Source organism: Triticum urartu, chromosome 4A, assembly GCF_056163025.1.
Source record: "Triticum urartu cultivar PI428250 chromosome 4A, HENAU_Tu73, whole genome shotgun sequence".
NCBI lineage: Eukaryota > Viridiplantae > Streptophyta > Magnoliopsida > Poales > Poaceae > Triticum > Triticum urartu.
The window spans coordinates 91,446,718-91,473,491 of NC_141876.1; positions in this window are offsets into that span (position 1 = coordinate 91,446,718).

The following is a 26,774-nucleotide window of genomic DNA, read 5'->3' on the forward strand; positions in this document are numbered from 1 at the left end:
TTGACTGCTACCCGCCACGCACCTCCCTCACAACGTCTCCATTAATGGTGCCTGAGCACCTGTTCTATGACGTGGCTATGTGCTTCACTGGACTGAGATTTAAGAGAGAAAAATGAAAATCCGAAAAGGAGCAGCATGAGGAATTGGCCGTGAGGGCTTTGATGATTCTGGCCGTGAGGGCATTGCTGAGGAAGAACTTGGCTTGCGCGTAGGCTTCTTTGACATAGCCTTCTTTGGCTTGACAGCAAGGACCTCAGCTGAGGCAGCAGCAGCAGAGTCTTCATTGAATTTCCTCACTGCTTCTTTGGCTTGCTTAGCCAACTTGGTTTGGCGCTTGGCCCATTCATCAGGATAGTCCTCACCGCGCTTGAGGCTGGTGGGATCTGCTATTTGGCCAGGTGCCAATGGAGCTCTTGGGCATGGAGGATTGAGTGTGAATTTCTTCATGTACTTAGGAGTGACATATATGTACTCCCTCCATTCTCTTGCCCATCTCCTCTCTATTTTTGAATGCGCACTTTGCGCTCATTTTTGGTTTCCTCCGTAGGTGTGCAGTACCCAGCATATATGTCATCAGGGATTTCAAACATTGTATTTACCTCAGGCCTCTTTCCTCCCTTCTGTGGCCTTTTACCATCAGCCATTTTCTTCAGTTGAGGAATTTGAACAATCGAATTCTCTGAAGAAGTATGCAACTTTTCTTCAAGGAACGCTGCAAATGAGTTAAGTTGATGAGAACCTAGTGATTCAGCAGCTGACATGTGTACCTGTGAACAGAGTATAGTTGCGAGGAATTTGGAGAGGTCATATGCGTTCTCAGAAGGTTTTTAAAAAAGAACAAGTTTGAGGAATTTGACTGGATGAGTCTTGAAGATTTTCACTAAGCGTTCTTTGTCTTAGGTTCCAGAGTTGTATAGATCGATGATCCACACAATTGAGGAATCTTGAAGAAAAATGATGCTTAGAGAAACGAATCAAGAACAGATGACTTTGTGAGGTGTTCAGTGTGTGAAGATATGAAGAAAAACACTTTTGAAGATTTTGTAGATAATCATTCGAATCAACAAGGGCAGTAAAAGTAACTTTTAATTATCCTGGAGGAAGAACACGAGGAACTGGAGTGAGGATATGTGAAGTTCGTCTATGCAGATCTTCCACGCCCTAACTTGGCGGAGGAAGACGGCTACGGCGGCTGCGGAGTGAAGATGTCTGTGGTCGGCGCGAGTACGTCGGCGACGAGGTCGAGGCAGTGAAGCTCTTCCTCATCGACGGCGATGAAGTAGTGACAGCGCTAGGGTTTGAGAAGCTCGAGCTGGAGAGAGAGGTCGAGCGGAGTAAAAGAAGTGAAGAGGGAAGGAGGGGTATTTATAGCCACGGTGAAAACTGCTCGCCCGAAGAAATTGGACGAACGTGCCCCTGACCCTTCTCATTCGCATGACATATGTCACCCACGTAGTGAGAGGTGGAGATCGTGTTAGATCGTGGGTGAGTGGATAAGTGTATCGTGGGATGTGGAACGGTTTGAGCGGCAAGACCGAAAATTTCGATAAGATAGGTTTTAAAGTTCCGTTTGCAATTTCTTCAGCTGACAAGGACACAGTGAAGATTTTGAACGAGATTCAAACAGAACGCACATGAAGAATTTGTGAACAGATTGGGTTGAGTATAGCATAGAGGGGAAGGGTCCGATCACATTCACTTAGCAGAAAACCAACTTGAAGAAATAGCAATAAGTGAATGTTGTAGAGGACATAAACTCATATATATATAGACAATGAAGAAAATGATGGAACCAATGAAGACTATGCAAAGTTGAAGAATATGAATAATTTGAGGAATTTCAACTTTTCGTGGTGGCGTGACCCACCGTATAAGAATGATGATTTTAGACACCGCGTACAATTATCGTAGGGTTCTGAGAATCAAATTCTTCGTTAATTTCTTCACACTAAGAGTGTTATTCTTCATTGATTGAAGAAGAATGTTTCTTCATGTGTTGCACATCTAAGTCATCAATTTTGCATAAGTGTTAGGATGAGTGTCCTTTTCACAGAACATTCGAAGATTCTAGGATATTTAGCTCACACCGCAACTTGCTAAATCTCTTCTCATCCAAGGGCTTTGTGAAGATATCGGCTAGCTGTTCTTCAGTCTTCACATGCTCAATAGAAATGTCACCCTTCAACACATGATCACGAAGAAAATGGTGATGAATCTGAATGTGCTTTGTCTTCGAGTGCTGAACTGGGTTGTGAGCAATCTTGATGGTACTCTCATTGTCACAGAAGAGAGGCATATTCTTCATGTTGACGCTGTAGTCCTTGAGAGTTTGCTTCATCCATAGCAATTGGGCATAGTAAGAAGCAGCGGCACTGTACTCAGCTTCAGCAGTAGATAGTGATACGCAGTTATGTTTCTTCGAGGACCAACAGACCAAAGATCGTCCGAGGAAATGACATGTACCAGATGTTGACTTGCGATCCACACGATCACCAGCATAGTCAGAGTCAGAATATCCAACAAGATCAAAAGCCGAGCCCTTGGGGTACTGAGGGAGTCCTGGATTAGGGGGTGTTCGGGTAGCCGGACTATACCTTCAGCCGGACTCCAGGACCATGAAGATACAAGATTGAAGACTTCGTCCCGTGTCCGGATGGGACTTTCCTTGGCGCGGAAGGCAAGTTTGGCGATGCGGATATTCAAGATCTCCTACCATTGTAACCGACTCTATGTAACCCTAACCCTATCCGGTGTCTATATAAACCAGAGGGTTGTAGTCCGTAGGCAATCAACTCCATATACAACAATCATACCATAGGCTAGCTTCTAGGGTTTAGCCTCCTTGATCTCGTGGTAGATCTACTCTTGTACTACCCCTATCATCAATATTAATCAAGCAGGACGTAGGGTTTTACCTCCATCAAGAGGGCCCGAACCTGGGTAAAACATCGTGTTCCCTGCCTCCTGTTACCATCCGGCCTAGACGCACAGTTCGGGACCCACTACCCGAGATCCGCCGGTTTTGACACCGACATTGGTGCTTTCATTGAGAGTTCCTCTGTGCCGTCGCAATCAGGAAGGATGCCTCCTCCTGTCTTTACAGACGGCACCGTTGCTAAGGGAGCCTTGGCTGTTGGCCAAACTCTCCGGCTAAGTGGTTTCCTCATGACCGCCTGTTCGGCTGTTGCGCCGACGGTGACCTCTCGGGTCATCAAAAGCAACCTACACGTCGGCTCGGAGCTCGTCGAGCAGCTAGATCTAATGGAGCTCTCTTTCGTAAACGAGCTCTTGGATCGCATCACCGCCCTGGGGGTCGCTATGGATTACGACCAGGTTGGGCTTAAACCCGATCTAAGAGAAATTAACTCTCCCCAAGTCACCCACCACGTTGCCGTGGTAGAGGCGCAGTGCGGCGACCCTTCATCTATTTTAAGGACTAGCTACATCTGAATTCCCAACTCCTCCAAGCCGGATACCTGCGGAGAGGAGGATGTAACTCAAGACCTGAGCTTAGGATCAGGCAACGGGCTAGATTCGTTGGACAACATCCAAGAATCCGAACTTCAGAGTTCGGAAACTCTTCGGCCTCCGAATCTTGGATTCGGTGAGGTTTCAGATTCAACGACACCCGCCCACCCGAACATAAGCGATCTCTCCCAAATCAGGCAGAGGCCCGAGGAAACAGCTTCCATCGGGGCACGACTGAACCCTGATGTAGACGCCGCACTGCGAGAGTTCCTACGAGAGAACTGGGACATTTTAGCCTGGCACCCTTCAGACATGCTAGGGATCCCACGCAGGCTGGCCGAACACAGCTTAAATATCCTAAAAGGATTCAAACCTGTCAAACAAGCCCTTCGGCGTTTTTCCGAACCCAAGAGACAGGCTATGGAAGAGGAGCTAGCCAAGCTATTGGAGGCCGGATTCATTAGAGACATAAAACATCCGGACTGGCTAGCAACCTTGGTGATGGTACCAAAGAAGGACAAATCCTAGCGCCTGTGTGTCTATTTTAAAGACCTCAACAAGGCTTGCCCAAAGGATCCCTTCCCCCTCCCCCGTATCGATCAAATTATCGATGCCACCACAGGACACGACTTGTTGTGTTTCCTCGACGCATACTCCGGATACCATCAAATCAAGATGGCAGAATCAGACCAAGCCGCAACAGCATTCATCACACCATACGGCCCATTCTGCTTCAACACAATGCCCTTCGGGCTGAAAAACGCCAGCGCAACATATCAGCGCATGATCCAGACATGTCTGGCAAACCAGATCGGCAAAACAGTGGAGGCGTATGTTGATGATGTGGCTGTCAAATCAAGACATGTCGAATCTCTAGTAGACGACTTGAGGCTTACATTCGATAACCTCCGAAAATATGACATCAAGCTCAACCCGGAAAATGCGTCTTCCGTGTTCCAGCCGAAAAGCTCTTGGGCTTCATTGTATCCGGTAGAGGAATTGAAGCAAATCCAGCCAAGATCCGAGCTTTGTCACAATTGGATATCCCAAAGGACCTCAAACAAATACAAAAATTAACCGGATGCGTGGTGGCTTTAAGCCGCTTCATCTCCCGCTTGGGAGAAAAGGCACTACCCCTCTATCGCCTCCTTCGGCGCACCGAACACTTCGAGTGGACGGAGGCCGCCACGGCCGGACTTGATGAAATGAAAGCCATATTGGCAACAGACCCAGTCCTAGCCGCGCCGAACACCGGCGAACCAATGTTATTGTACATTGCAGCAACACATCAAGTTGTCAGCGCAGTGCTCGTTGTCGAGCGGGAAACGGATGGACACTAATTCCCCCTTCAAAGGCCGGTCTACTACGTATCCACTGTCCTCACTCCATGCAAATCACGGTACCCGCATTATCAAAAGATTGCATACGCGGTATTCATGGCATCCCAGAAGCTACGACACTACTTTCAAGAGTGTTCCATAACAGTAGACTCGGAAGTACCACTCAACGATATTATCAACAACCGCGACCAACAGGCCGGATTGCAAAATGGGCCATCGAGCTTCTCCCGTTCGATATAACCTATAAGCCACGGCGAGCTATTAAATCGCAAGTTTTGGCCGACTTCGTCGCAGAATGGACGGAGGCCGAGCTCCCTAAAGAGTACGGCACATATTCAAACTGGATTATGCATTTCGACGGCTCCAAAATGTTGGCCGGACTAGGGGCTGGCGTCGTCCCCCGCAGGAGACACAGTCCAATATGTGCTCCAAATCATGTACATGGATTCCAACAATGCAGCCGAATATGAGGCCCTCCTACATGGTCTCCGGATAGAAGTATCCATGGGTATCCAGCGCCTAGAGGTACGCGGGGATTCAAACCTCGCGATATCCCAAATAAATGGAGACTTCGACGCCAAGGACCCAAAAATGGCATCTTACCGCAACGCCGTCCTAAAAATGTCAGCTCGGTTCGAGGGGCTGGAGTTTCACCATATAGCCCGAGAAAACAATCAAGCAGCGGACGTCCTGGCACGCATCGGAGCAAAATGCGATGCAGTCCCACCCAACATCTTTTTGGAAAGATTGTTCAAGCCATCCGTAGCATGGGAGGGGGACCCCGCAAATAACAGCCCAGACCCAGCCGCACCACTCGACGCCGAACAATCTGACACAATTGGAGGCTCTGCCAATGAAATTACACCTTCAGCCCACGTAATAATGGCGGTCATCGCCCCATGGACAGAACCATTCCTAGCCTACCTTACTAGGCAGGAACTCCCGGAGGACCAAAACGAGGCCCGCTGCATAGTGTGGCGATCTAAAGCCTATAGAGTCCATGAGGGAGAGCTTTATAAGAAAAGCACTACCGGAGTCCTTCAAAGGTGCATCTCCAAAGAGGAAGGGCGGAACCTTCTGGCTGAAATTCATGCCGGACTCTGTGGTCACCACGCCGCTGCTCGGTCCCTTGTTAGCAAGGCTTTCCGTACAGGCTTTTATTGGCCGACGGCCCGGGCAGACGCTCAGGACCTAGTCCAACGATGCGCTGGTTGCCAACTTTTTGCCAACCAAAGCCATATGCCACCCACCGCACTCCAAACTATACCCATCACCTGGCCTTTTGCGGTCTGGGGGCTTGACATGGTCGGGTCCCTTAAAGGTGGGACCGATAGGAAAAAATACTTACTGGTCATGGTGGACAAATTCACCAAATGGATAGAAGCCAAGCCTGTTAAAACGGCCGAATCCGGACCTGTGATAGACTTCATATCCAGGGTTGTACACCGTTATGGCGTCCCCCACAGCATCATAACCGATAACGGTACAAACTTTACCGCCGACGAGGTAAAACTCTGGTGCAAAAACATGGGCATCAAGCTCGATTATGCTTCCGTCTATCACCCACAAACCAACGGCCAGGTCGAACGTGCAAATGGTCTTATCATGAGCGGCATTAAACCCAAACTGGTGCGGTCCCTCAAGGAATCTAACACGCACTGGGTAGAGGAGCTCGATCCGTGCTATGGGGGCTGCGGACCATGCCAAATCGCACCACCAGATACACACCATTTTTCATGGTGTACGGCGCAGAGGCAGTTCTGCCCTGCGACATAATTCATGACTCACCTAGAGTGTGCATGTACGAAGAAAGAGAAGCCGAGCTCGATTGGCAGGACAACTTGGACGCCCTGGAGGAGGAGCGTTTTATCAACAACAGGCCCGAAGATATCAAAGCAGAGAAGTACGGGCCAAAAATTACAATGTTGGCGAACTAGTTCTACGCCTGCCGGATAAGAAAAGGGACAAACTCAAGCCCAAGTGGGAAGGTCCATTCATAATCGACCAAGTCCTGACTGGCGGGGCATACCGCCTGCGAGATGCGTCGGATAACCGACTCGAGCCGAACCCGTGGAACGTCACCCGTCTCCGAAGATTCTATGCCTAGCGCCGGACTCTGTGTTCGTCTCCTTCCTCTGTCCATTTTTTGCATTTTTCTGTCTTACATTTCTCTCCTTCCCCTCTTTTCTTTTATAGCCCTTAAAGGCTCATCTAGTGACGCGCCACTCGCGCTCATTAAACCTGGGGGCTTCTTTAACAGAAGCTTATTTATACGGGCTTCACGCCCAACACATGCGTCAAACTTCCGCATGTACCTTTTTCTTCACCATTATATGCATCGATATGACTTAAGTTTTGGCCAAGATGGGTTGCCTGGCTCCTGTGCTTACCCCTACGTTCCCGATTGTTCGGCTAGGCGGTAAAGGGAGCACCTCTGCGATTGTTACTGCCGGGTCAGCCGGATGTGTACCTCAGACTAGGTGAAGCCGAAAGCTAGCGTTCTTAAGGGAATATTCGGTCGGTGAGATAAAAGATGATCTTTTTACTCATTTTATGCGCCCCCAGATGCTTTTTCTGCGTCTTTTTACGCAGTCCGGACATGCACTTTAGGGCATGCCTCCCAGCGAAAGGAACCCCTAACGGAACTATTCTCTCTGGAAGATGTTTCTTACTAACCATGTAATATAACATAACTAGTTGGGCACTTGTCTGATAAAGCACTAATGACCCCTAAGCCTGGTCTCCACGCATACCACGGTTCTTATATAACCGCTATGGTATTCGGACACACTCCGGACCGTCAGGTCCCGAGGTTGAAGCGAAAAGGTCGGCAACGACAAACGATCTACAATCCGGCTAGAAGGCATTACACATGTCAACTCAAAATTACATAGTCATTCTGACTGATTGTATTCCTCTTCTATACCATCTAACAGGCTGTCTAATTACAGTCCTGCTGGGAATACTTCGCGGCCAACTCTACTTGGCCGTATACTAAGCTCACAGGGATCTCCTTCCCGTAAGGCCCCACTGGTCCGACCTCGGCCATGTGGTTTGGGTCAGACTTCGTAAAACGGGTCTTCACCATGGCCCAGGCTTCCCTAGCGCCTTGTCGGCAGGCTGATATCTTCCACAACCGGAAGCGCCGCCGAGCTCCCTTCAGCTTCTCCGCAAGCTCTCCAAGGCCCTCGGGCATGGAGTGGGAAGGCCATAAGGCTTGGGCAACACCTCGCATCGCCTGCCGAATTCGCTCGTGCAGTTGCATGAGTTCAGGAAGAAGGTCACCCGTAGAACCGGGCATCTCCTCTGCAGGACGACCTGTGAGCATACCTACAGACATTACTCTGTTAGTCGACTTCCTCTCCGAACTCTTTTTTTTCAAAGTTCGTTCAAGCACTTACTGAATATGCCGCGTCGAAGCCACTGATTCTCCCTCGTGGAGTCCGACAGCTGGCCACGAACATCTTTAAGTTCGACGTCCAGCCTGGTGTTGGCATCCTGAAGATCATTCTTCTCTCGCCTCACCTTTGTCAATGTACTCTCACCGGCCTTTAGCCGGCGTAAGAGTTGTTGCTTTTCCGGATCGAGTCCGGTGCCATCTGCAACATGACTTGTCAGATTTGCACCCACACCGCACAATACTAATCTTTCGAAGCGTATCTTACTTGAGGGGGTCTCTTTGGGCTCCCCTGCTGCAGCTAGTGCGGCCTCTAGTTGGGCCTTGCACTTTTCCAGCTCCTGGGATAGTACGGTATTCTTCTCTGTAAGAACCTTCTTATTAAATGATCCTTAAATCAGTTGCTCTAACTGTTTCAAGTTTCGGGGGCTACTGGTATATCTATATTTGACCAAAATTTCCTTACCCGTATGTCTTTTACATACTGCTCCGTGGCTTTGGCTAAACCATTTTGAGCGGCACAGAGGTACGCATCTCCCGAATTAAAGGCATCTAAAGCCTCTTGGGAGAAACAAGCGTCGCGTAGAACTGCCCGGCGACGCCTGTGGTTCATGGCACTCTCCACTTCAGAATTTGTGGCAGACAGCCTGTCCGCATCCTCTGTCGGAGGAGCGTCCGGCGCGCGCCTTGTGCTCGCCTCCGCTTCCTGGCCAGACGTTGGAGCCTGGCTGGTGGGGGCGCGATTGGCAACCTCTCCGGATGTAGTCCGACGAGGTCTCTTCATTCTGAAGATAGCACGAACATTAATATGACCTGACAGAATAACACCAGGAAAACAGAGGGTGCGCTATACCTTTGCGCCGGCATCTCAGTCTGGACTGCATTCCTTTTTGCCCCACGGGGTCCTGCGGCCCCTCGTTGGCTAGCCGCCGCAGGTTCGGCCTCCTGCCTCAGAAATCTCCCCTGCAAAACACGGTTGTCGTCAGAAACACCAGAATACGTGAGAGTGGAATCTCTTTCAAGGGAACAAGACCCCGGTTTCTGTCACCTGGGAGGCCGGGATTAACCCTGGGTAATCCGCCGTAATGGCTACCAAGGTATTGTCCTTGCTTAGCTGATGGAACACCCCATTGATAAGCTCCACCGATATGTCTGGATCCTCTTCGGAGTCTGGATTGAGGGACCGTTCGGGGTCCTCGGGCTGTGGAGGGCAGCTGCTTATATCCTTTACCTCCTATCGCAGTTCCTGCATTGAAGTCGTTAGACTACCTATCTAACCATGGGAGTATAAAACAAATGGGCAAGCGCAATTGTTCACTTACCCAACTTGGAGGATCGTACCTACTGAATCCGGCCCGCGGGTTGACACAGAGGAATTCCTCCTTTTCTCCCTTGTACAAAGAGGATAAGATCTTTACTAAGGCGGCAGCTGAGGCCGGCCCCTTACGACCGTAACGTGTGGCGCCATCCTCCCCGTTGAAATCCCACATGGGGTGGCCTCTATATTGAAGCGGCTGCACCCCCCGCATAATGCATGCGGCCATGACTCCAATCATGGTTAGTCTGGAATGAGCAAACAGTCTTATCCGGCCTATCAGGTAAAGGACGTCTCTGTCGCTTTCTCTCTGAGAGCCCCGCGGACGCTAGCTCAAGCGTTTCTTCAATGGAGCACTATTGAACTCAGGGAGACCGACCCAGATAGGGTCCGGTAGCAGGACGTCGTCTATATAAAACCATTCCGAAGGCCAGTCCTCGGACGCCTTCTTTGGGGTTCCGGATAGGTATCCGGTCCCGGCGATGCGCCATACTTCGGCTCTACCCACTTGGTATATAGACCCCTTTTGAGAACGGGGCACCAGGCAGAATAACCTCTTCCACAGCGTGAAATGAGCCTCAACGCCTAAAAATAGCTCGCAAAGGGCGACGAAACCCGCAATATGCAATACGGAGGCGGGCGTGAGATTGTGCAGCTGGAGGTCATAGAACTCCAAAAGCCTGCGGAGAAATGGATGAATTGGAAATCCCAGTCCCCTTATTAGATAGGGGACGAGGCACACCCGCTCTCCTTTAGAAGGATTGGGGGTGCTCTCCGCTTGTTTTCCGCCATTGTAGGTGGCGAGACCTGCTCGGACCGGGACCATGTATGCCTGAGGGAGAAATCCCTTGGCCTGAAGCGACACTAACTCGCTATGCGGGATGGTGCAACTCTCCCAGTCCCCGGGCTTGGGACCGGAGGGGCGAGGGGAGGAGCTGCGACGGCTGGTCATGTTGGAATGGACCTTTGCTGGAAGCACTCTGATGATAACTCGCGGAAAGGAGAAGATGTGGTTTGGACCTAAATCCCCATCCCGTTAAATAGGCGGCTCGTTTATACGGCTAGGGGTGTGGATGTAAAAACGTCCCGGCTTTTCGCATTCGTTTGACACGTGGAAGATGGCCATTATTGGGCGTGGAAGCCGAGGAACACTACATTACAAAAATCAGACATTATTCCTACAGGTACACAAGATTTGGAGAAGAACCCGCCTTGCAATGCCGAACAATCTGCGTGCCGGACTCGTCATCATTGAAGCCTGGTTCGGGGGCTACTGAGGGAGTCCTGGATTAGGGGGTGTTCGGGTAGCCGGACTATACCTTCAGCCGGACTCCAGGACTATGAAGATACAAGATTGAAGACTTCGTCCCATGTCCGGATATTCAATATCTCCTACCATTGTAACCGACTCTATGTAACCCTAACCCTATCCGGTGTCTATATAAACCGGAGGGTTGTAGTCCGTAGGCAATCAACTCCATATACAACAATCATACCATAGGCTAGCTTCTAGGGTTTAGCCTCCTTGATCTCATGGTAGATCTACTCTTGTACTACCCCTATCATCAATATTAATCAAGCAAGACGTAGGGTTTTACCTCCATCAAGAGGGCCCAAACCTGGGTAAAACATCGTGTTCCCTGCCTCCTGTTACCATCCGGCCTAGACGCACAGTTCGGGACTCACTACCCGAGATCCGCCGGTTTTGACACCGACAGGTACCATAATCCAAGTGTTGGTGTGTGAGCTAGATATCGAAGAATATGCTTCACAGCCTTATGACGTGATTCCTTCGCTGCAGCTTGAAATCGGGCACACATGAAAACACTAAGCATTATATCTAGCCTAGATGCACATAAGTATAATAAGGAACCTATCATGGAGCGATATACCTTATGATCGAAGTCAATACCATTTTCATCGGTGCACAGATGGCCATTTGTGGGCATAGGAATTTTTATGCCTTTGCAATCTTGCATGCCGAATTTCCTCAGTACATCCTTGAGGTATTTCTCCTGAGATATGAATATGCCATTGTGTTGTTGACGAATTTGAAGACCTAAGAAGAATTTCAACTCTCCCATACTAGACATTTGATATTCTTCACTCATCATATAGGCAAATTCATCACTATAACGTTGGTCAGTACAGCCAAAGATAATATCATCAACATATATTTGGCACACAAACAATTCACCATCATAAGATTTAGTGAAAAGAGTAGGGTCGAGTGAACCGGGTTTGAAGCCTTTCTTCATGAGTAGTTCCTTCAAGGTATCATACCAAGCCTGTGGGGCCTGCTTGAGGCCATACAGGGCCTTGTTGAGTATGAAGACTTTGTCAGGATTCTTTGGATCTTCAAAACCTGGGGGTTGAGCAACATATACTTCTTCCTCAAGCTTACCATTGAGGAATGCACTTTTCACATCCATTTGATATAATGTGATATCATGATGGTTAGCATAAGCAAGTAATATGCGAATAGCCTCAAGTCTAGCAACATGTGCAAAAGTTTCATCGAAATCAATTCCTTCAACCTGTGTGTAGCCTTGAGCTACAAGCCGTGCCTTATTCCTCGCCACAAGGCCATTTTCATCTTACTTGTTGAGGTAGATCCACTTTGTGCCGATGATATTGTGCTTGCGAGGATCTGGACGTTTGACCAGTTCCCAGACATTGTTAAGCTCAAACTGATGTAATTCCTCTTGCATGGCCTGAATCCACTCAGGCTCCAAAAATGCTTCATCTACCTTAGTGGGCTCTGTAATAGAGACAAAAGCATAATGCCCACAAAAGTTAGACAAATGTGAAGCTTTTGAGCGTGTGAGAGGACCTGGCGCTTTGATGTCATTGATGATCTTTTAAACTTGCACTTCTTTTGCAATGCGAGGATGAGCTGGTTGTCGTTGAAGAATTTGATCAGCGTTTTCTTCAGCACCATTTTCTTCAGGTGCATTAGCTCGACGTTCTTCATGTTCTGGAATGAATTCTTCAGCAGATTCTTCAGTAGGAATGACATCCTCAGTAGCCTTGAACTTGATAGTTTCCTCAGGTGTTGGTTCATCTATCACAGTAGGTAGGTGCTCTCTTTGCGAGCCGTTAGTTTCATCGAACCGCACATCTACAGTTTCAACAACTTTGTGAAGAACGTTGTTGAAGACTCTGTAGGTGTGCGAGTCCTTTCCGTAACCAAGCATAAAACCTTCATGTGATTTCGGTGCAAACTTTGAGTTGTGATGAGGATCTCTAATCCAACATTTAGCACCAAAGACTTTGAAATAACTTACATTGGGTTTCTTATCAGTGAGGAGTTCATAGGCAGTCTTTTTGAAGAATTTGTGAAGATATACTCTGTTGATGATGTGGCACGCAGTATCAATTGCCTCAGTCTAGAAACGACGAGGCGTTTTGTATTCATCAAGCATAGTGCGAGCTATCTCAGCAAGAGTCCTATTCTTGCGCTCCACGACGCCATTCTGCTGAGGAGTGTAAGGAGCAGATAACTCATGAGTAATACCAAGTTCATCAAGATAGTCATCGAGACCAGAATTCTTGAACTCAGCGCCATTGTCACTTCTGATGTGCTTAATCTTCACACCAAAGTTGGTTGAAGCCCTCGAGGAAAATCATTTGAAGACTTCCTGCACTTCATGTTTGTAAGTAACAAGGTGTACCAATGTGTAGCGAGAATAATCATCAACAATAACAAAGCCATATTGAGATGCTTCATTTGAAATAGCAGAATAATGATTAGGACCAAAGAGATCCATGTGAAGCAATTCAAATGGATGAGTGGTGGTCATGATAGTCTTCGCTGGATGCTTGGCCTTGGTCATCTTCCCCGCTTCACAGGCTCCGCATAGGTGATCCTTGAGGAATTTGACATTCTCGATGCCAATGACATGCTTCTTCTTCGCAAGCGTGTGCAAATTCCTCATGCCTGCATGACCAAGTTGTCGATGCCAGAGCCAGCCTTCTGAAGCTTTTGCAAGTAAGCACACGGCTGGTTGTGGTCCTGTAGAGAAATCAACAATATACAGGTCTCCTCTCCTAAAGCCTTTGAAGACTTTGGAATTGTCAGCTTCCATAACCACAACACAACGGTACTTGCCAAAGACAACAACCATATCAAGATCACAAAGCATTGAGACAGACATAAGGTTGTATCCTAAGGACTCAACAAACATGACTTTGTCCATGTGTGGATCCTTTGTAATCGCAACCTTACCTAGACCCAATACCTGACTTTTGCCTTTGTCAGCAAAGATGATATGCTTCAGATGCGACAGAGATAATGGAGCATCCATCAATAGATTCTTGTCACCAGTCATGTGGTTTGTACATCCACTATCGAGGACCCACTCAGTGGCTTTGGGTTGATCATCCTGCAGATGAATTAGTGCAGCTTACAAACTCATATACTTCATCAGTGAATAATATGACATCAATTCATCAAGTAAAAGAACTAATAACGCAATATGAGGACGTGAGAAATGAAAGTTCATTTCTTCATGGTTAGCCTGCATCCTTTAAGGCATGCTCAGGTCTCCAGCAAATTCTTTAGACGATTATGTGCGTCTGGAGACCTGACCCTGTAGAAGAGATTAGTTCTTTTTCTTCACCACCCACATCTGTAGGGGTGGCAAAGAGTTCATCATTCTGCGAGCTCCATACGAGAAGGATGGCATAGAAGCCAGTCCATTTCATTTCACATAAGAGGGGTTAGAGTAAGCATAAGAGTATGCAGAGAAATTCTTCGAGGACTTACGGACATAATGATTTGAAGAATAATGCATATATCCATAATCCTTATATCTTCCCTGCGAAACAGACGGGTTAGCACGATGATGTTCATATGAGGACTTTGATCCATATGAGGAATTTGGTCCGTATGAGGAATTTGATCTGGGGTTCCTATTCCTCACAGGTGGTGTCATGATGACATTCACCTGAAGATTTTCAACACATCTTTTGGGAACCCAGATTTTCTGCATAGGGGAGCCGTTCCTGCAGTTAGTGCCGACATATCTAGCAAATACTTCACCATTCTGATTTTTGAATAGCTTATAGTTGGAGTCAATTGACTCATCATCAGAATGAGGAGATTCACATGCAAATCCAGATAAGTTAGATGGATCAACTGGAGGTTCCTTTGCAGCAACCCATGTAGTTTTGGGGTACTACTCAGGCTTCCAATATGTACCATCAGCATTGAGTTTCCTCTCAAAGGCGATACCCTCTTTCCTGGGGTTCCTGTTGAGGATCTGCTTTTTAAGCACATCACAAAGAGCCTGATGCCCTTTGAGGCTTTTGTACATGCCTGTCGTGTACAATTCCTTCAGCCCTGCATTGTCAGTGATACTAGCAATGTCCTTAGATGAGGAATTAGTGATAGCAAAGGCATGTGAAGAATTTGAAACATTAGCAACATTTGAACATTCAGGTGAAGAATTAGCAGATTCACGTTCAATGCACTTCAAGCATGGTGGAACAAATTCTTCCTGAGAAGCGCTGATTTGTTGAGCAAGTAATGAATCGCGCTCCTTCTGAAGATCTTCATAACTCACTCTTAGCTTCTCAAGGTCTTGCTTTCTTTGAAGAAATTCATAAGAAAGCTTCTCAGGATCCGATAAGAGAGTGTTATGATGACTTTGAAGTTTGTCAAGCTTGGACTGAAGTCTCTGAAGACTTTCAGTCAAAGTTTCAGTGCGATCCATTTCTTCACCCAACATATCATCACTTTTATTTAGAATGTTTTAAACCTTTTCTAAAGCCCTTTGTTGTTTTATAGCAATCTTAGCAAGTTTAGAATAGCTGGGCTTAAGATTTTCATCAGATTCATTCTCACTTGATTCAGAGGAGGTATATTTGAGTACCTTGGCACCCTTTGCCAGGAAGCAGTAGGTGGGAGCATAGTCATCATCGCCTTCATCAGCCTTGTTGGTGAGGTCATTTTCTTCAGTGTTGAAGATAGACTTGCTGACAAATGCAGTAGCGAGAGCAAGGCTCGCCACTCCGGATTCGGACACTTCAGATGACTCCTCTTCCTCATTTTCTTCAGATTCAGCCTCAGAGTCCATTTCCTTGCCAATGAATGCCCTGGCCTTCTTGGAGATGCTCTTCTTGTGATATGAAGGCTTGGAAGATTTTGATGATGAGGATTTTGTGGATTTCTTCTTCTTTTTCTTCGTATCATCAGAACTGTAAACCTTGTATTTCTTCTTCTTTGATTCCTTTTCCCACTGAGGACAATCTTGAATGAAATGTCCAGGTTTCTTGCATTTGTGACAGAGCCTCTTCTTGTAGTCACTAGATGAGGAATCATTGCTCCTTGAGGATCTTCCAAGGTGACCACGTCTTGAGAACTTTTGGAACTTCTTCACGAGCAGAGCCAGATCATGGCTCAGTTCTTCAGGATCACCAAGGCTGCTACCAGAGTCTTCATCTTCGGACTCAGATACTGCCTTGGCCTTCAGTGCACGGGTTCTGCCATAGCTTGAACCATAGAGATCTCTCTTTTCAGCAAGTTGGAACTCATGAGTATTTATCCTCTCGAGAATATCAGCGGGATCAAGTGACTTGTAATTAGCACGTTCTTGTATCATCAATGCCAGAGTGTCAAATGAGGAATCAAGCGATCTCAGCAATTTCTTCACCACCTCATGGTCAATGATGTCAATGGCACCAAGTGCTTGAAGCTCATTTGAGATGTCAGTTAGGCGATCGAAGGTTTGTTGAACATTTTCATTGTCGAGTCTTTTGAAGCGGTTGAAGAGATTGCGAAGAACATCAACTCGAGAGTCACGCTGAGTTGAGACTCCTTCATTCACTTTGGACAACATGTCCCAGATAATCTTCGCTGTTTCTAAAGCACTCACTCTGCCATACTGTCCTTTGCTCAGATGGCCACATATGATATTCTTCGCTTGAGAGTCGAGTTGCTTGAATCTCTTCACATCGGCAGCATTCAGAGAAGGTGTGACTGAGGGAACACCATTTTCCACAACATACCAGAGATCGTTATCACTTGCTTCAAGATGCATTCGCATCTTATTCTTCCAGTAGGGGTAGTCCGTCCCATCGAAGGTAGGACACCCAGCAGAGACCTTGATCATACCTGCGGTCGACATAACTAAAACTCCAGGCGGTTAAACCAAAATCACACAGAACAAGGGAGTACCTTGCTCTGATACCAATTGAAAGTGCGTTATATCGACTAGAGGGGGGGTGAATAGGCGATTTTTATGAAATTCTTCACTGAGGAATTTGCCGGTGAGGAAATTCCTTAGCGAAGAACTACTAGCAGCGGAATAAGTACTCAAAAGTAAACATAACAGAATACAAGCATAGTCATCATGATGAAATGAAGACAGGCACATAGTACAGGAAGCGTAATCACAGGATAACACAGGATGAAGACAAACAAACTGAACAAATTGAACTGAGGAAATTGAGAAAGTCTTCAGTCAAAGTCTTCAAACACAGATATGAACAAACACACAACACAGTTATGAGGAAATGAAAGAGTTGAGGAAATAGAACCAGTAAGCTTGGCGAAGACAATGATTTGGTAGACCAGTTCCAACTGCTGTCTCAGTTGTATGTCTGGTTGGAGCGGCTGAGTATTTAAACTCGAGGACACACAGTCCCGGACACCCAGTCAAGGACACTTAGTCCAAGACACCCAGTCCTCACTGTATTCTCCTTGAACTATGATCACACAGACCTCGTCCAATCACTCATGGTAAGTCTTCAGGCGACTTCCAAACCTTCACAAACTTGGTCACTCGGCGATCCACAATTCCTGTTGGATGCTCTAGACCATGATGCCTAACCGTCTGGAAGAAGCACAGTCTTCAAAGGTAACAAGCGTCGGATCCACTCAGGATCAATCTCTTCAGTGATGCTCAATCACTTGGGGTTTGTAGGTGTTTGGGTTTTTGGTTTTTCCTCACTTGATGATTTTCGCTCAAAGTCCTCGGAGGATGGGTTGCTCTCAAATGACAAGTGTCAGTTTCTCTCGGAGCAGCCAACCAGCTAGTGGTTGTAGGGGGTGGCTATTTATAGCCTAGGGACCAGCCCGACATGATAAGACATAAATGCCCTTCAATGATATGACCGTTAGGTGAATAGATATTTTGGGACAGCTGGCGCATAGCACAGCAACGGTTGGAATTTTGAGTAGTAGAATCCTCAGGGCTATCATGTTCCTCACTGTGTAGGCAATCCTCACTGGCGAATTCCTAACTCCTCAGTCAGGACAAATTCCTTAGAGACCAGAAGAACTCCATCTCTGTCACTGAAGAAATTGACTGATCTGTAAGAGATTTCCAATGGCTTCACTCAAAGGGATTGGTAGGTGTAGGATTTTGAGTTGAGCATCACATGGAAATTTTTCCTTCGTATTTCCTCGACCCCCTTTAACAGTACGGTGTTTCCTATTACTCAAGAAAGAGAAGAAACAAAACTATGAAAACAAAAGTCTTCAAGCTTCATATTCCTCACATGAATATCAAGTTTTCACGGACACACCAATTTCTTCACTTTCAAAGTCTTCATGAATGTCTTCAGAAGTACCAAAATCTTTAGTCGAAGATGTTCATTTTTAGGGGTCGACTTTTCCTGTAAATATCAAACTCCTCATAGACTTATAGACTTGTGTACACTCACAAACGCATTAGTCCCATAACCTATAGGTCTTCAATACACCAAAATCACTAAGGGGCACTAGATGCACTTACAATTACCATCGCCCATGCTTCTTTTAATTAGTATGTGTTTGCCCATCTAGCGCACACACGTTGATCTATCTAACTGTTTCAGTTTGTTGTCGCTAATCGCTAACAATTCATCCATGTGAAGTGTATGCCATCAATCGCACACACTTTGATCTGGCTGACCTGTTTCTGTTCTGTTTCCGAATCGCAAATAGTTAATCCTTCTGAAGCGTATGCCCTCAATCAGACACACCTCGATCTGGCTGACCGTTTCTTTTGTGTTGCCTAATCACAAACTGTTCATCCCAGTGAACCATATGTTGTATATCTCACACGCCTTCATCAGGCTGCCTGTTTCTTTTGTTTCGCCTCATCGCAAACAGTTCATTGGACTGAACCGTATGCCCTGCATCACACACGCAACTAAAATCTGAACCGTGTTTGATGGCTCCGCCATCACAAATGTTTTGCACCTTTGTGACGGTTCTTTTACACCACCGTTTGTGATTATTGCATCGCACACATTTTCGTCGAAGGGTCTCTGATCCTAGTGTCGTGTTAGCAGCATCCTACAGTAGTGTGTGTGTTAAATCTATCGATAGCCGCGCCCACAGATAAGGGCCTAGTTCGTAGATGGTCACACTATGGGTCAACAGTAATAATAATCATGTGCTTAATAACAACCCTGGTTCGATGAGGAGAAAGAAGTTGATTGTGATCATGAGATGATCACCGTGGTATCGAGGATACCAAGTTGTTGGATATTTGTGGTGTTATGCGAGAGTCAAGGGTAAAGGTCAAGCTCCTTGTGGTCATTAATGATTACTACGGTATTGTAATACCAAGCTTGATTTGATCCTGAGCTGATCGTGTGATGTCCATGATGGTAAGTTTATGCATGTGATGGTTATGACGTAACCCGAGCAGAGTAAGTTGGTGCATGTCAGTTTCATCATGTTTCATGTTGTTATCGTCTTGTTCATACGTTCATGCCATGCTCATATTGTTCTAGTTGTATCATGTCCATCTTGTTCATGCTATGATTAATCTGATAGTATCATGGTATTACTTGTTAACCTATAATTGCCATGTTGTTGTCTGTCTTGATTGCTCTTGGTTGTTGTGAGCTTGCAAGTACATTCAATGTACTGACCTGGCGTGTCATGCTAGTTTGCAGGTCATGACGGATTTGATTGCTTGTTTGTCATGGATTTCTTGTTTGCGAGCTAGGATAAGCGTTCTAGTCACAGTCCCTGCGGAGTGGAGTACATCACCGTCGTCGTTGTTCCGCTGCTAGAGTTACTCTGCTGCATCGTGTTGTCCTGCTGCTTGCATGGAGCAACCGTGGTCGGCGTAGTGTCGCCGTCCCGATGTAATCCCCCTTGTACCCACATAGCTTGTAATAAAGAGCTGATTTGTTCTATGCTAAGCAGTGCCGTATTCTAGAAGACTTCTCCTCGATCTCTGGGATGGAATACGGGGCGTTCCGTTTTCTCTGAGCCGGGGTGCCACACAATGACACTGATTTGCTTTTTCAACCAATTTAAATGCATTGGAGCATGTGCATGTAGTTCAAATTTGAATTATGCACATAAAATGCCTAGAAAACCCAGTTAATGTATAAAAATGTCCAAACAAACCCCGAAAAATTCCAAAATTTAACACAACACTCCTATTGTTCTATGTTGACACTAGAATTTTTTTGAAAGCAATATGATTCAACGGATATCGTTTCGTCCCCAAAGGTGGCACGTTCCCTACCGAAACCATCAAGCATGTTCTGAGAAACTCTGGTTTGTGAGAAGCTTATGTCCAAACCTGCCCAAAATGGGACAAATTTTTTAACATGGCATGTTGATGCCGCTCCATGATAGCATGCCAAGTTTCAAGAATTTCGGACGAGTTTTGGATTTACTAGAATTTAAAAACCAGGTGTCACAATGTCTGCGGCCGAGTGACGGTGGCAGGGTGTTTGAAATTCATTCCCGTTTCTTGCATGGGACCTAAGCATGCACCCAAGGATAGATATTTGATTTTTCAACCAATTTATATGCACTGGAGCATGTGCATGTAGTTCAAATTTGAATCATGCACATCAAATGCCTACAAAACCTAGTTAATGTATAAAAATGTCCAAACGAACCCCGAAAAATTCCATAATTTAACACAACACTCCTGTTGTTCTATGTTGACACTAGAAATGTTTTGAAAGCAATAAGAGTCAACGGATATCGTTTCGTCCCCAAAGGTAGCACGTTCCCTACTGAAACCAACAGGCTTGTTGTGAGAAGCTCTAGTTTGTGTGAAGCTTATGCCCAAACCTGCCCCAAATGGGAAAAAAATTACCACGGCATGTTGATGCCGCTCCATGATAGCATGCCAAGTTTCATGAATTTCAAACGAGTTTTGGATTTACTACAATTTAAAAACCAGGTATCTCAATGTTTGCTGCCGAGTGACGGTGGCAGGGTGTTTGAAATTCATTCACGTTTCTTGCATGGGACCTAAGCATGCACCCAAGGACACAGATTTGTTTTTTCAACAAATTTATATGCACTGGAGCATGTGCATGTAGTTTAAATTTAAATTATGCACATAAAATGCCTAGAAAACCTAGTTAATGAATAAAAATGTCCAAACGAACCCCGAAAAATTCCATAATTTAACACAACACTCCTGTTGTTCTATGTTGACACTAGAATTTTTCTGAAAGTAATAGGAGTCAACAGATATCGTTTCATCCCCAAAGGTGGCACGTTCCCTACCGAAACCATCAAGCTTGTTGTGAGAAGCTCTGGTTTGTGAGAAGCTTATGTCCAAACATGCCCCAAATGGGACAAAAATTTACCACAGCTTGTCGATGCAACTCCATGATAGCATGCCAAGTTTCATGAATTTCAGACGAGTTTTGGATTTACTAGAATTTAAAAACCAAGTATCTCAACGTTTGTGGGCGCGTGACGGTGGTATGGGTGTTTGAAATCCATTCCCATTTCGTGCATGGGACCTAAGCATGCACCCAAGGACACAAATTCGATTTTTCAACTAATTTATATGCAATGGAGCATGTGCATGTAGTTCAAATTTGAACTATGCATATAAAATTCTTAGAAAACCCAGTTAATGTAATACATTGTCTAAACGAACCCCAAAAATTCCATATTTTAGCACAACACTGATGTTGTTCTATGTGGACACTAGAAAAATTTTGAAAGCAATAAGAGGCAACGGATACCGTTTCGTGCACAAAGGTGGCACGTTCCCTACCATAACCATCAGGCTTGTTGTGAAACCTCTGGTTTGTGAGAAGCTTATGTCCAAACATGCCCAAATGGGACAAAAATTTACAACAGCTTGTCGATGCAGCTCCATGATAGCATGCCAAGTTTCATGAATTTCAGACGAGTTTTGGATTTACTAGAATTTAAAAACCAAGTATCTCAACGTTTGCGGGCGCGTGACGGTGGCATGGGTGTTTGAAATCCATTCCCATTTCGTGCATGGGACCTAAGCATGCACCCAAGGACACAAATTTGATTTTTCAACCAATTTATATGCAATGGAGCATGTGCATGTAGTTCAAATTTGAATTATGCACATAAAATGCCTAGAAAACCCAGTTAATGTATAAAAATGTCCAAACAAACCCCGAAAATTCCAAAATTTAACACAACACTCCTGTAGTTCTATGTTGACACTAGAAATTTTTTGAAAGCAATAAGAGGCAACGGATATCGTTTCATCCCCAAAGGTGGCATGTTCCATACCGAAACCATCAGGCTTGTTGTGAGAAGCTCTGGTTTGTGAGAAGCTTATACCCAAACCTGCCCCAAATGGGACAAAAATTTTACCACGGCATGTTGATGCCGCTCCATGATAGCATGCCATGTTTCATGAATTTCAGATGAGTTTTGGATTTACTTGAATTACAAAAGCAGGTACCTCAATGTTTGCCGAAGGGCCACGGTGCCGTGGTGTTTAAAATTCGTCCCCATTTCTTGCATGGGACATTATCATAAAGCCATGGACACATATATGATTTTACAACCCATGTTGGTGCACCGGGGCATGTGTGTGTAGTTTAATTTTGAATTGTGCACCTGAAATGGCTACAAAACCAATTTAATGTATAAAATGTCCAAACGAACCCTGGGTAACTGCTTTTTTACAGCACACATATAGTTGTATGTTCACTGCAGATAAAAGTTCTAGCAATTCAAACACCGTCCATTGCCACTGTGACCCCATCATGTAATTTAAATCAAGATGAAAAATCAAGTACATCCCTGAAAGTGGAACTATCCCTGGGTGGTTTTGGTAATTACTAACAACATGTCAGGACCCCGATTCCAAGTCACATCGATCTAGTCAATAACACCTCATATCACTTCGCGGCCTCACGCACGGTATTCCCACGGGTGACGCCTTACCATGGCCCGGGACCGTTTGCGCCTTTTGGCTCACGTATATGATAGTGTCGCTAGCATCCATATGATAGAGAACCCGGGCCGACATGATTAGTCGTGAACCCAAAGTGGCACTAACTTACGGGGACAGGCATACATGAATCAACATCGAGAATGTCGGTCAGCAGCATGCGAATCCGGGCTGTAGCACTGGGCTAACAGGACTCCGGGAAGCCGGGCTGTAGCAGGCTAGGCAGGACTCCGGATGTCACCGCGTGACATTTCCCCGAAGGGACAGACACAGGAACGAAGTGAAACACATGCCGGCCAGTCAAGTGTTCCGAAGCAGTAGTTAGGGGCTAGCAGGACTCCGGTGAACCGGGCTGTAGCAGACTACTATGGCTCATGGAAGCACAAGACTACATTTCCCCATAAGAGAGGCTACCAAGCATAAACAAATAGGTTGTCAGATCCCACACATACCAAGCATTTCAATCATACACACAATATGCTCGACATGTGTAAATACAACATGGCATCACAACATAACTCTATGACTCAAGTATTTATTCATTAGGCTCCGAGGAGCGAGATATGACAAACATGGGTCTCATGACCCAACATTCAGAGCATACAAGTCAAAGCACATGCGGAAGCTTAATATGTCTGAGTACATACATCTACAAATGGAAAAGGCTAAGAAGCCTGACTATCTACCAGATCCTGCCAAGGGCACAAGATCGTAGCTTAGGTATCAAGCTAAATGTCGAAGTCCGCACGGAACTACTAGCGAGACTGACATCTCTCGGCAAAACATAAAATAGGAAAACATGAGTACAAATGTACCCAGCAAGACTTACATCAGAGCTAACTACATATGCATCGGTATCAATAAAAGGGTAGTGGAGTTTAACTACAGCAAGCCAGCTTTGACTCAGTGGCTAACCTGAACTACGACTGCAAGTAACTCTTTTCAGGTGGCGCACGCGAGTCCACATATTCACCATATCTATACACCACTATGGATCTGCTCCCGTCTCCCTGCGAGAACGCCATCCATAGCACTCACACTTATCTTGCGAATTTTAGAGTATCCACTTTCATTTGTCTATGAACTATGCAAGGGGTCCAAGTTTCCATATCCGAGGAATCCGGCTATTCGAATAGATAATGATAACCCTGCAGGGGTGTACTTCTTCACACACGCTCTCGCCACTTACCACCATGTACATGTCGTGTATCTCGGCAACCTTCAAGCGGAAGCCTGGTGAGGGAGTCGGCCACAACCTGACTAATCACACAAGTCTCTCGTCCAGGTTTATCGCCTATTCAGGTTCCATCCGCAAGGAGATCCGGCCGGGGTGTCGCTCACGGCCCCAAACGATGTGAGCAGGGTTCCCAAGCCCACCATCCGGGTGCCACTTGGTACACCGTGCCAATGTGCCTAGTCTGCCCCAAGCCCACCTGTACCGGGTGCCACTTGGTAGACTACTAACACTACCTACAAACACCAGAAACTAGTTGCAACTCCTGGACAGAGATCAGGTTGATTAATAAGTCGAGAGAGCTTGGAGCGCCCGGAGCCCAATGTGTGGTAGTAACTGTTCATGGATCACAAACACAGAACTCCATTCCTCAGGACGGCTGCAATGAGACAACCCACCATGTACTCCTACATGGCCTCTCACCGATACCTTTACCAAATCGTGTTCACACACTTAGCTCACAACAGTAGGACATGTTCTCACACCTCTAATTTATCCCCGATGAATCAGACCTGACTCAACTCTAAGCAATAGCAGGCATGACAAACAAGCATGAATGAGTAGGCACATCAGGGCTCAAACAACTCCTACTCATGCTAGTGGGTTTCATCTATTTACTGTGGCAATGACAGGTCATGCAGAGGAAAGGGGTTCAGCTACCGCAGCATGTAACAGTTAAAACGTTGCTGTCCTAATGCAGTAAAAGAGAGCAGGAGCGAGAGATTGGGATTGTATCGGAATGAACAAGGGGGTTTTGATTACCTGGCACTTCTGAAGATAGTATAACTCTTCATCGGTGTCATCGATCACGTCGTCGGAAACATCATCTACTAAGAGGGACAAACCACCGGCAAACACAAAAGGAACCATAATCAATGCAAGGCACATTCATACGAATGATATGTCATATTAAAGTACGGAATTAACCTAGTGCAACAGTTAGTCATATTCATTGAACTGGAATTCAAACCTATAGCAAATTCCAATTCCAAAAGTAAATACAATTTATTCCATGACCATGAAATGTCCTATTCAGTGAGTAACTTGTTCAAACATGCATGAAAATTCCATATTCAGATTCTTTGGATTTTTCTGGTCATTTTTCATATATAAATCTTTTCAATCTGAGTTAGAGATTATTTTCTATGATTTTTAGAAGTTTTAGCTATTTTTTGAAATAAATAAATCATTTTTGATTTATTTAAAATCCTAGAAAAGCTTTACTGCATCAGCATTGCGCAAGGGTGATGCCAATGGGTCAACTGGTCGGCCAGGTCAAACCTGACCTGCGGGACCCATTGGTTAGTGACCTTGGGCTAGTTAGGTCGCCGACAAGTGGGCCCGGTCAACATTGACTAAGTCAAAGTCAAGCTGACATGGGGGGTATAGTTATTAGTTAAAACTAATGAGAAACTAAACTACTGTTAATTAAGGGCATGGGGCCCATATGTAAGCGGATCAGGGGGGTTAATTAGCAATGTCATTAGTGTTTAGTGATGGTGCCACGTCAGAACCGCCGACGGTTAGACGAAGACGACGAATCAGAGCGGCGGTGGCTCGCCGGAGTGGCGCTAGGGGCAGCGGCTCGGTGCGCTGAGGGCACTGGGAGGAGCTCTTGCTCGTCCGCATCTAAAGGACAGGACGAGAGGCTGTGGGGTGGCCGGGAGCAGCGTCGGCGGTGAGCGAGGTGGTGGCCGGAGCTACGGCTCCACGGGCGTGAGGACTGCAGCGCGCTAGCGAGCGAGCTGATGGCCGCGTTGGGCTCCTGGGAGCTCCCTGAGCACGCCTGCGTGCTCGGGTTAGCCAGGCGGGGCTGCTACCGACGGTGATGACAGACGCAGCGCCGACGAGCTTTGGTGACGACGGGGAAAGGCACTATGGCATGGGGCGAACAAATGGAGAGAGGGGAGATGCGGCGGAGCTCACAGCGCATCCGATGGCGTCGTCGGAGGTCGGGGACGGTCGGGTTGCTGCAAATCGACGAGGACGGCCGTTGGGGCAGAGGACGAAGACGGCGCCGATGAAGGCCATGTTGTGCTCCTCTGGTTGTTGTCGACGATGGGGACGCGTACGAGGTCGGCGCAGAGCTCCCGAGCATGGCAGCGCGACAAGGGGATGGCGATGGCCACGCGAGCGGCAGCGGTGGCCGGTGGGGCTGTCGGTGGTCGTGTGGAGCAGGGGTAGAGAGGGAGAGAGGCACCAGAGAGATGGGGGGAGTGAGAGAGAAGGTGTTGGGCGTCTCCGTGGCGTGGTTTGAAGGCCAAGGAGGCTGCCACGGTGAAGCATGAGGTGGAGGACTCTGCGTGCGCGCGTGCGACTTCGCCTCTGCCTATTGGCAGAGGTTGAAGATGACCACGGCGCCCTTGGTGGGCTGGGCCAGCAACGGTGTTGGGCTGCTACAGGTGCAGGTAAGCTGGGCCAGGTTAGTTTCCTTCTTTTTTCACATTTCTGTTTCTATTTTCTAATATTTCAATTCTGTTTTGATTTGATTCACAAACCAAATCATTTAGTAGCTTCTAAAAATATTTATGTGGCTTGATGCAATATATTCAAAACCACTCACAGGTTTTCAGGATTACTGGACTTGCAATTCTTTTATAGAAGAATTAAATCCAACTCAAATATTTATTGATTTAAATCCAAATGGCCAAAATAATTCCTCAAAAATGTTCCATATTTTTGGTTTGGACGAAAACCCTTGCCAAAATATTAAACATCATTGGAGAGCATTTTGGAAACATTGGATGCATTTTCCAGGGTTATTTTCCCTTCTTTTAATTAAAATTTTGAGGCTTTCAAATTTCCTCAATTCAAGTTTCTTAAATTTAAACATGATGCATGGATGCAATGCCACTATCTGCAACCA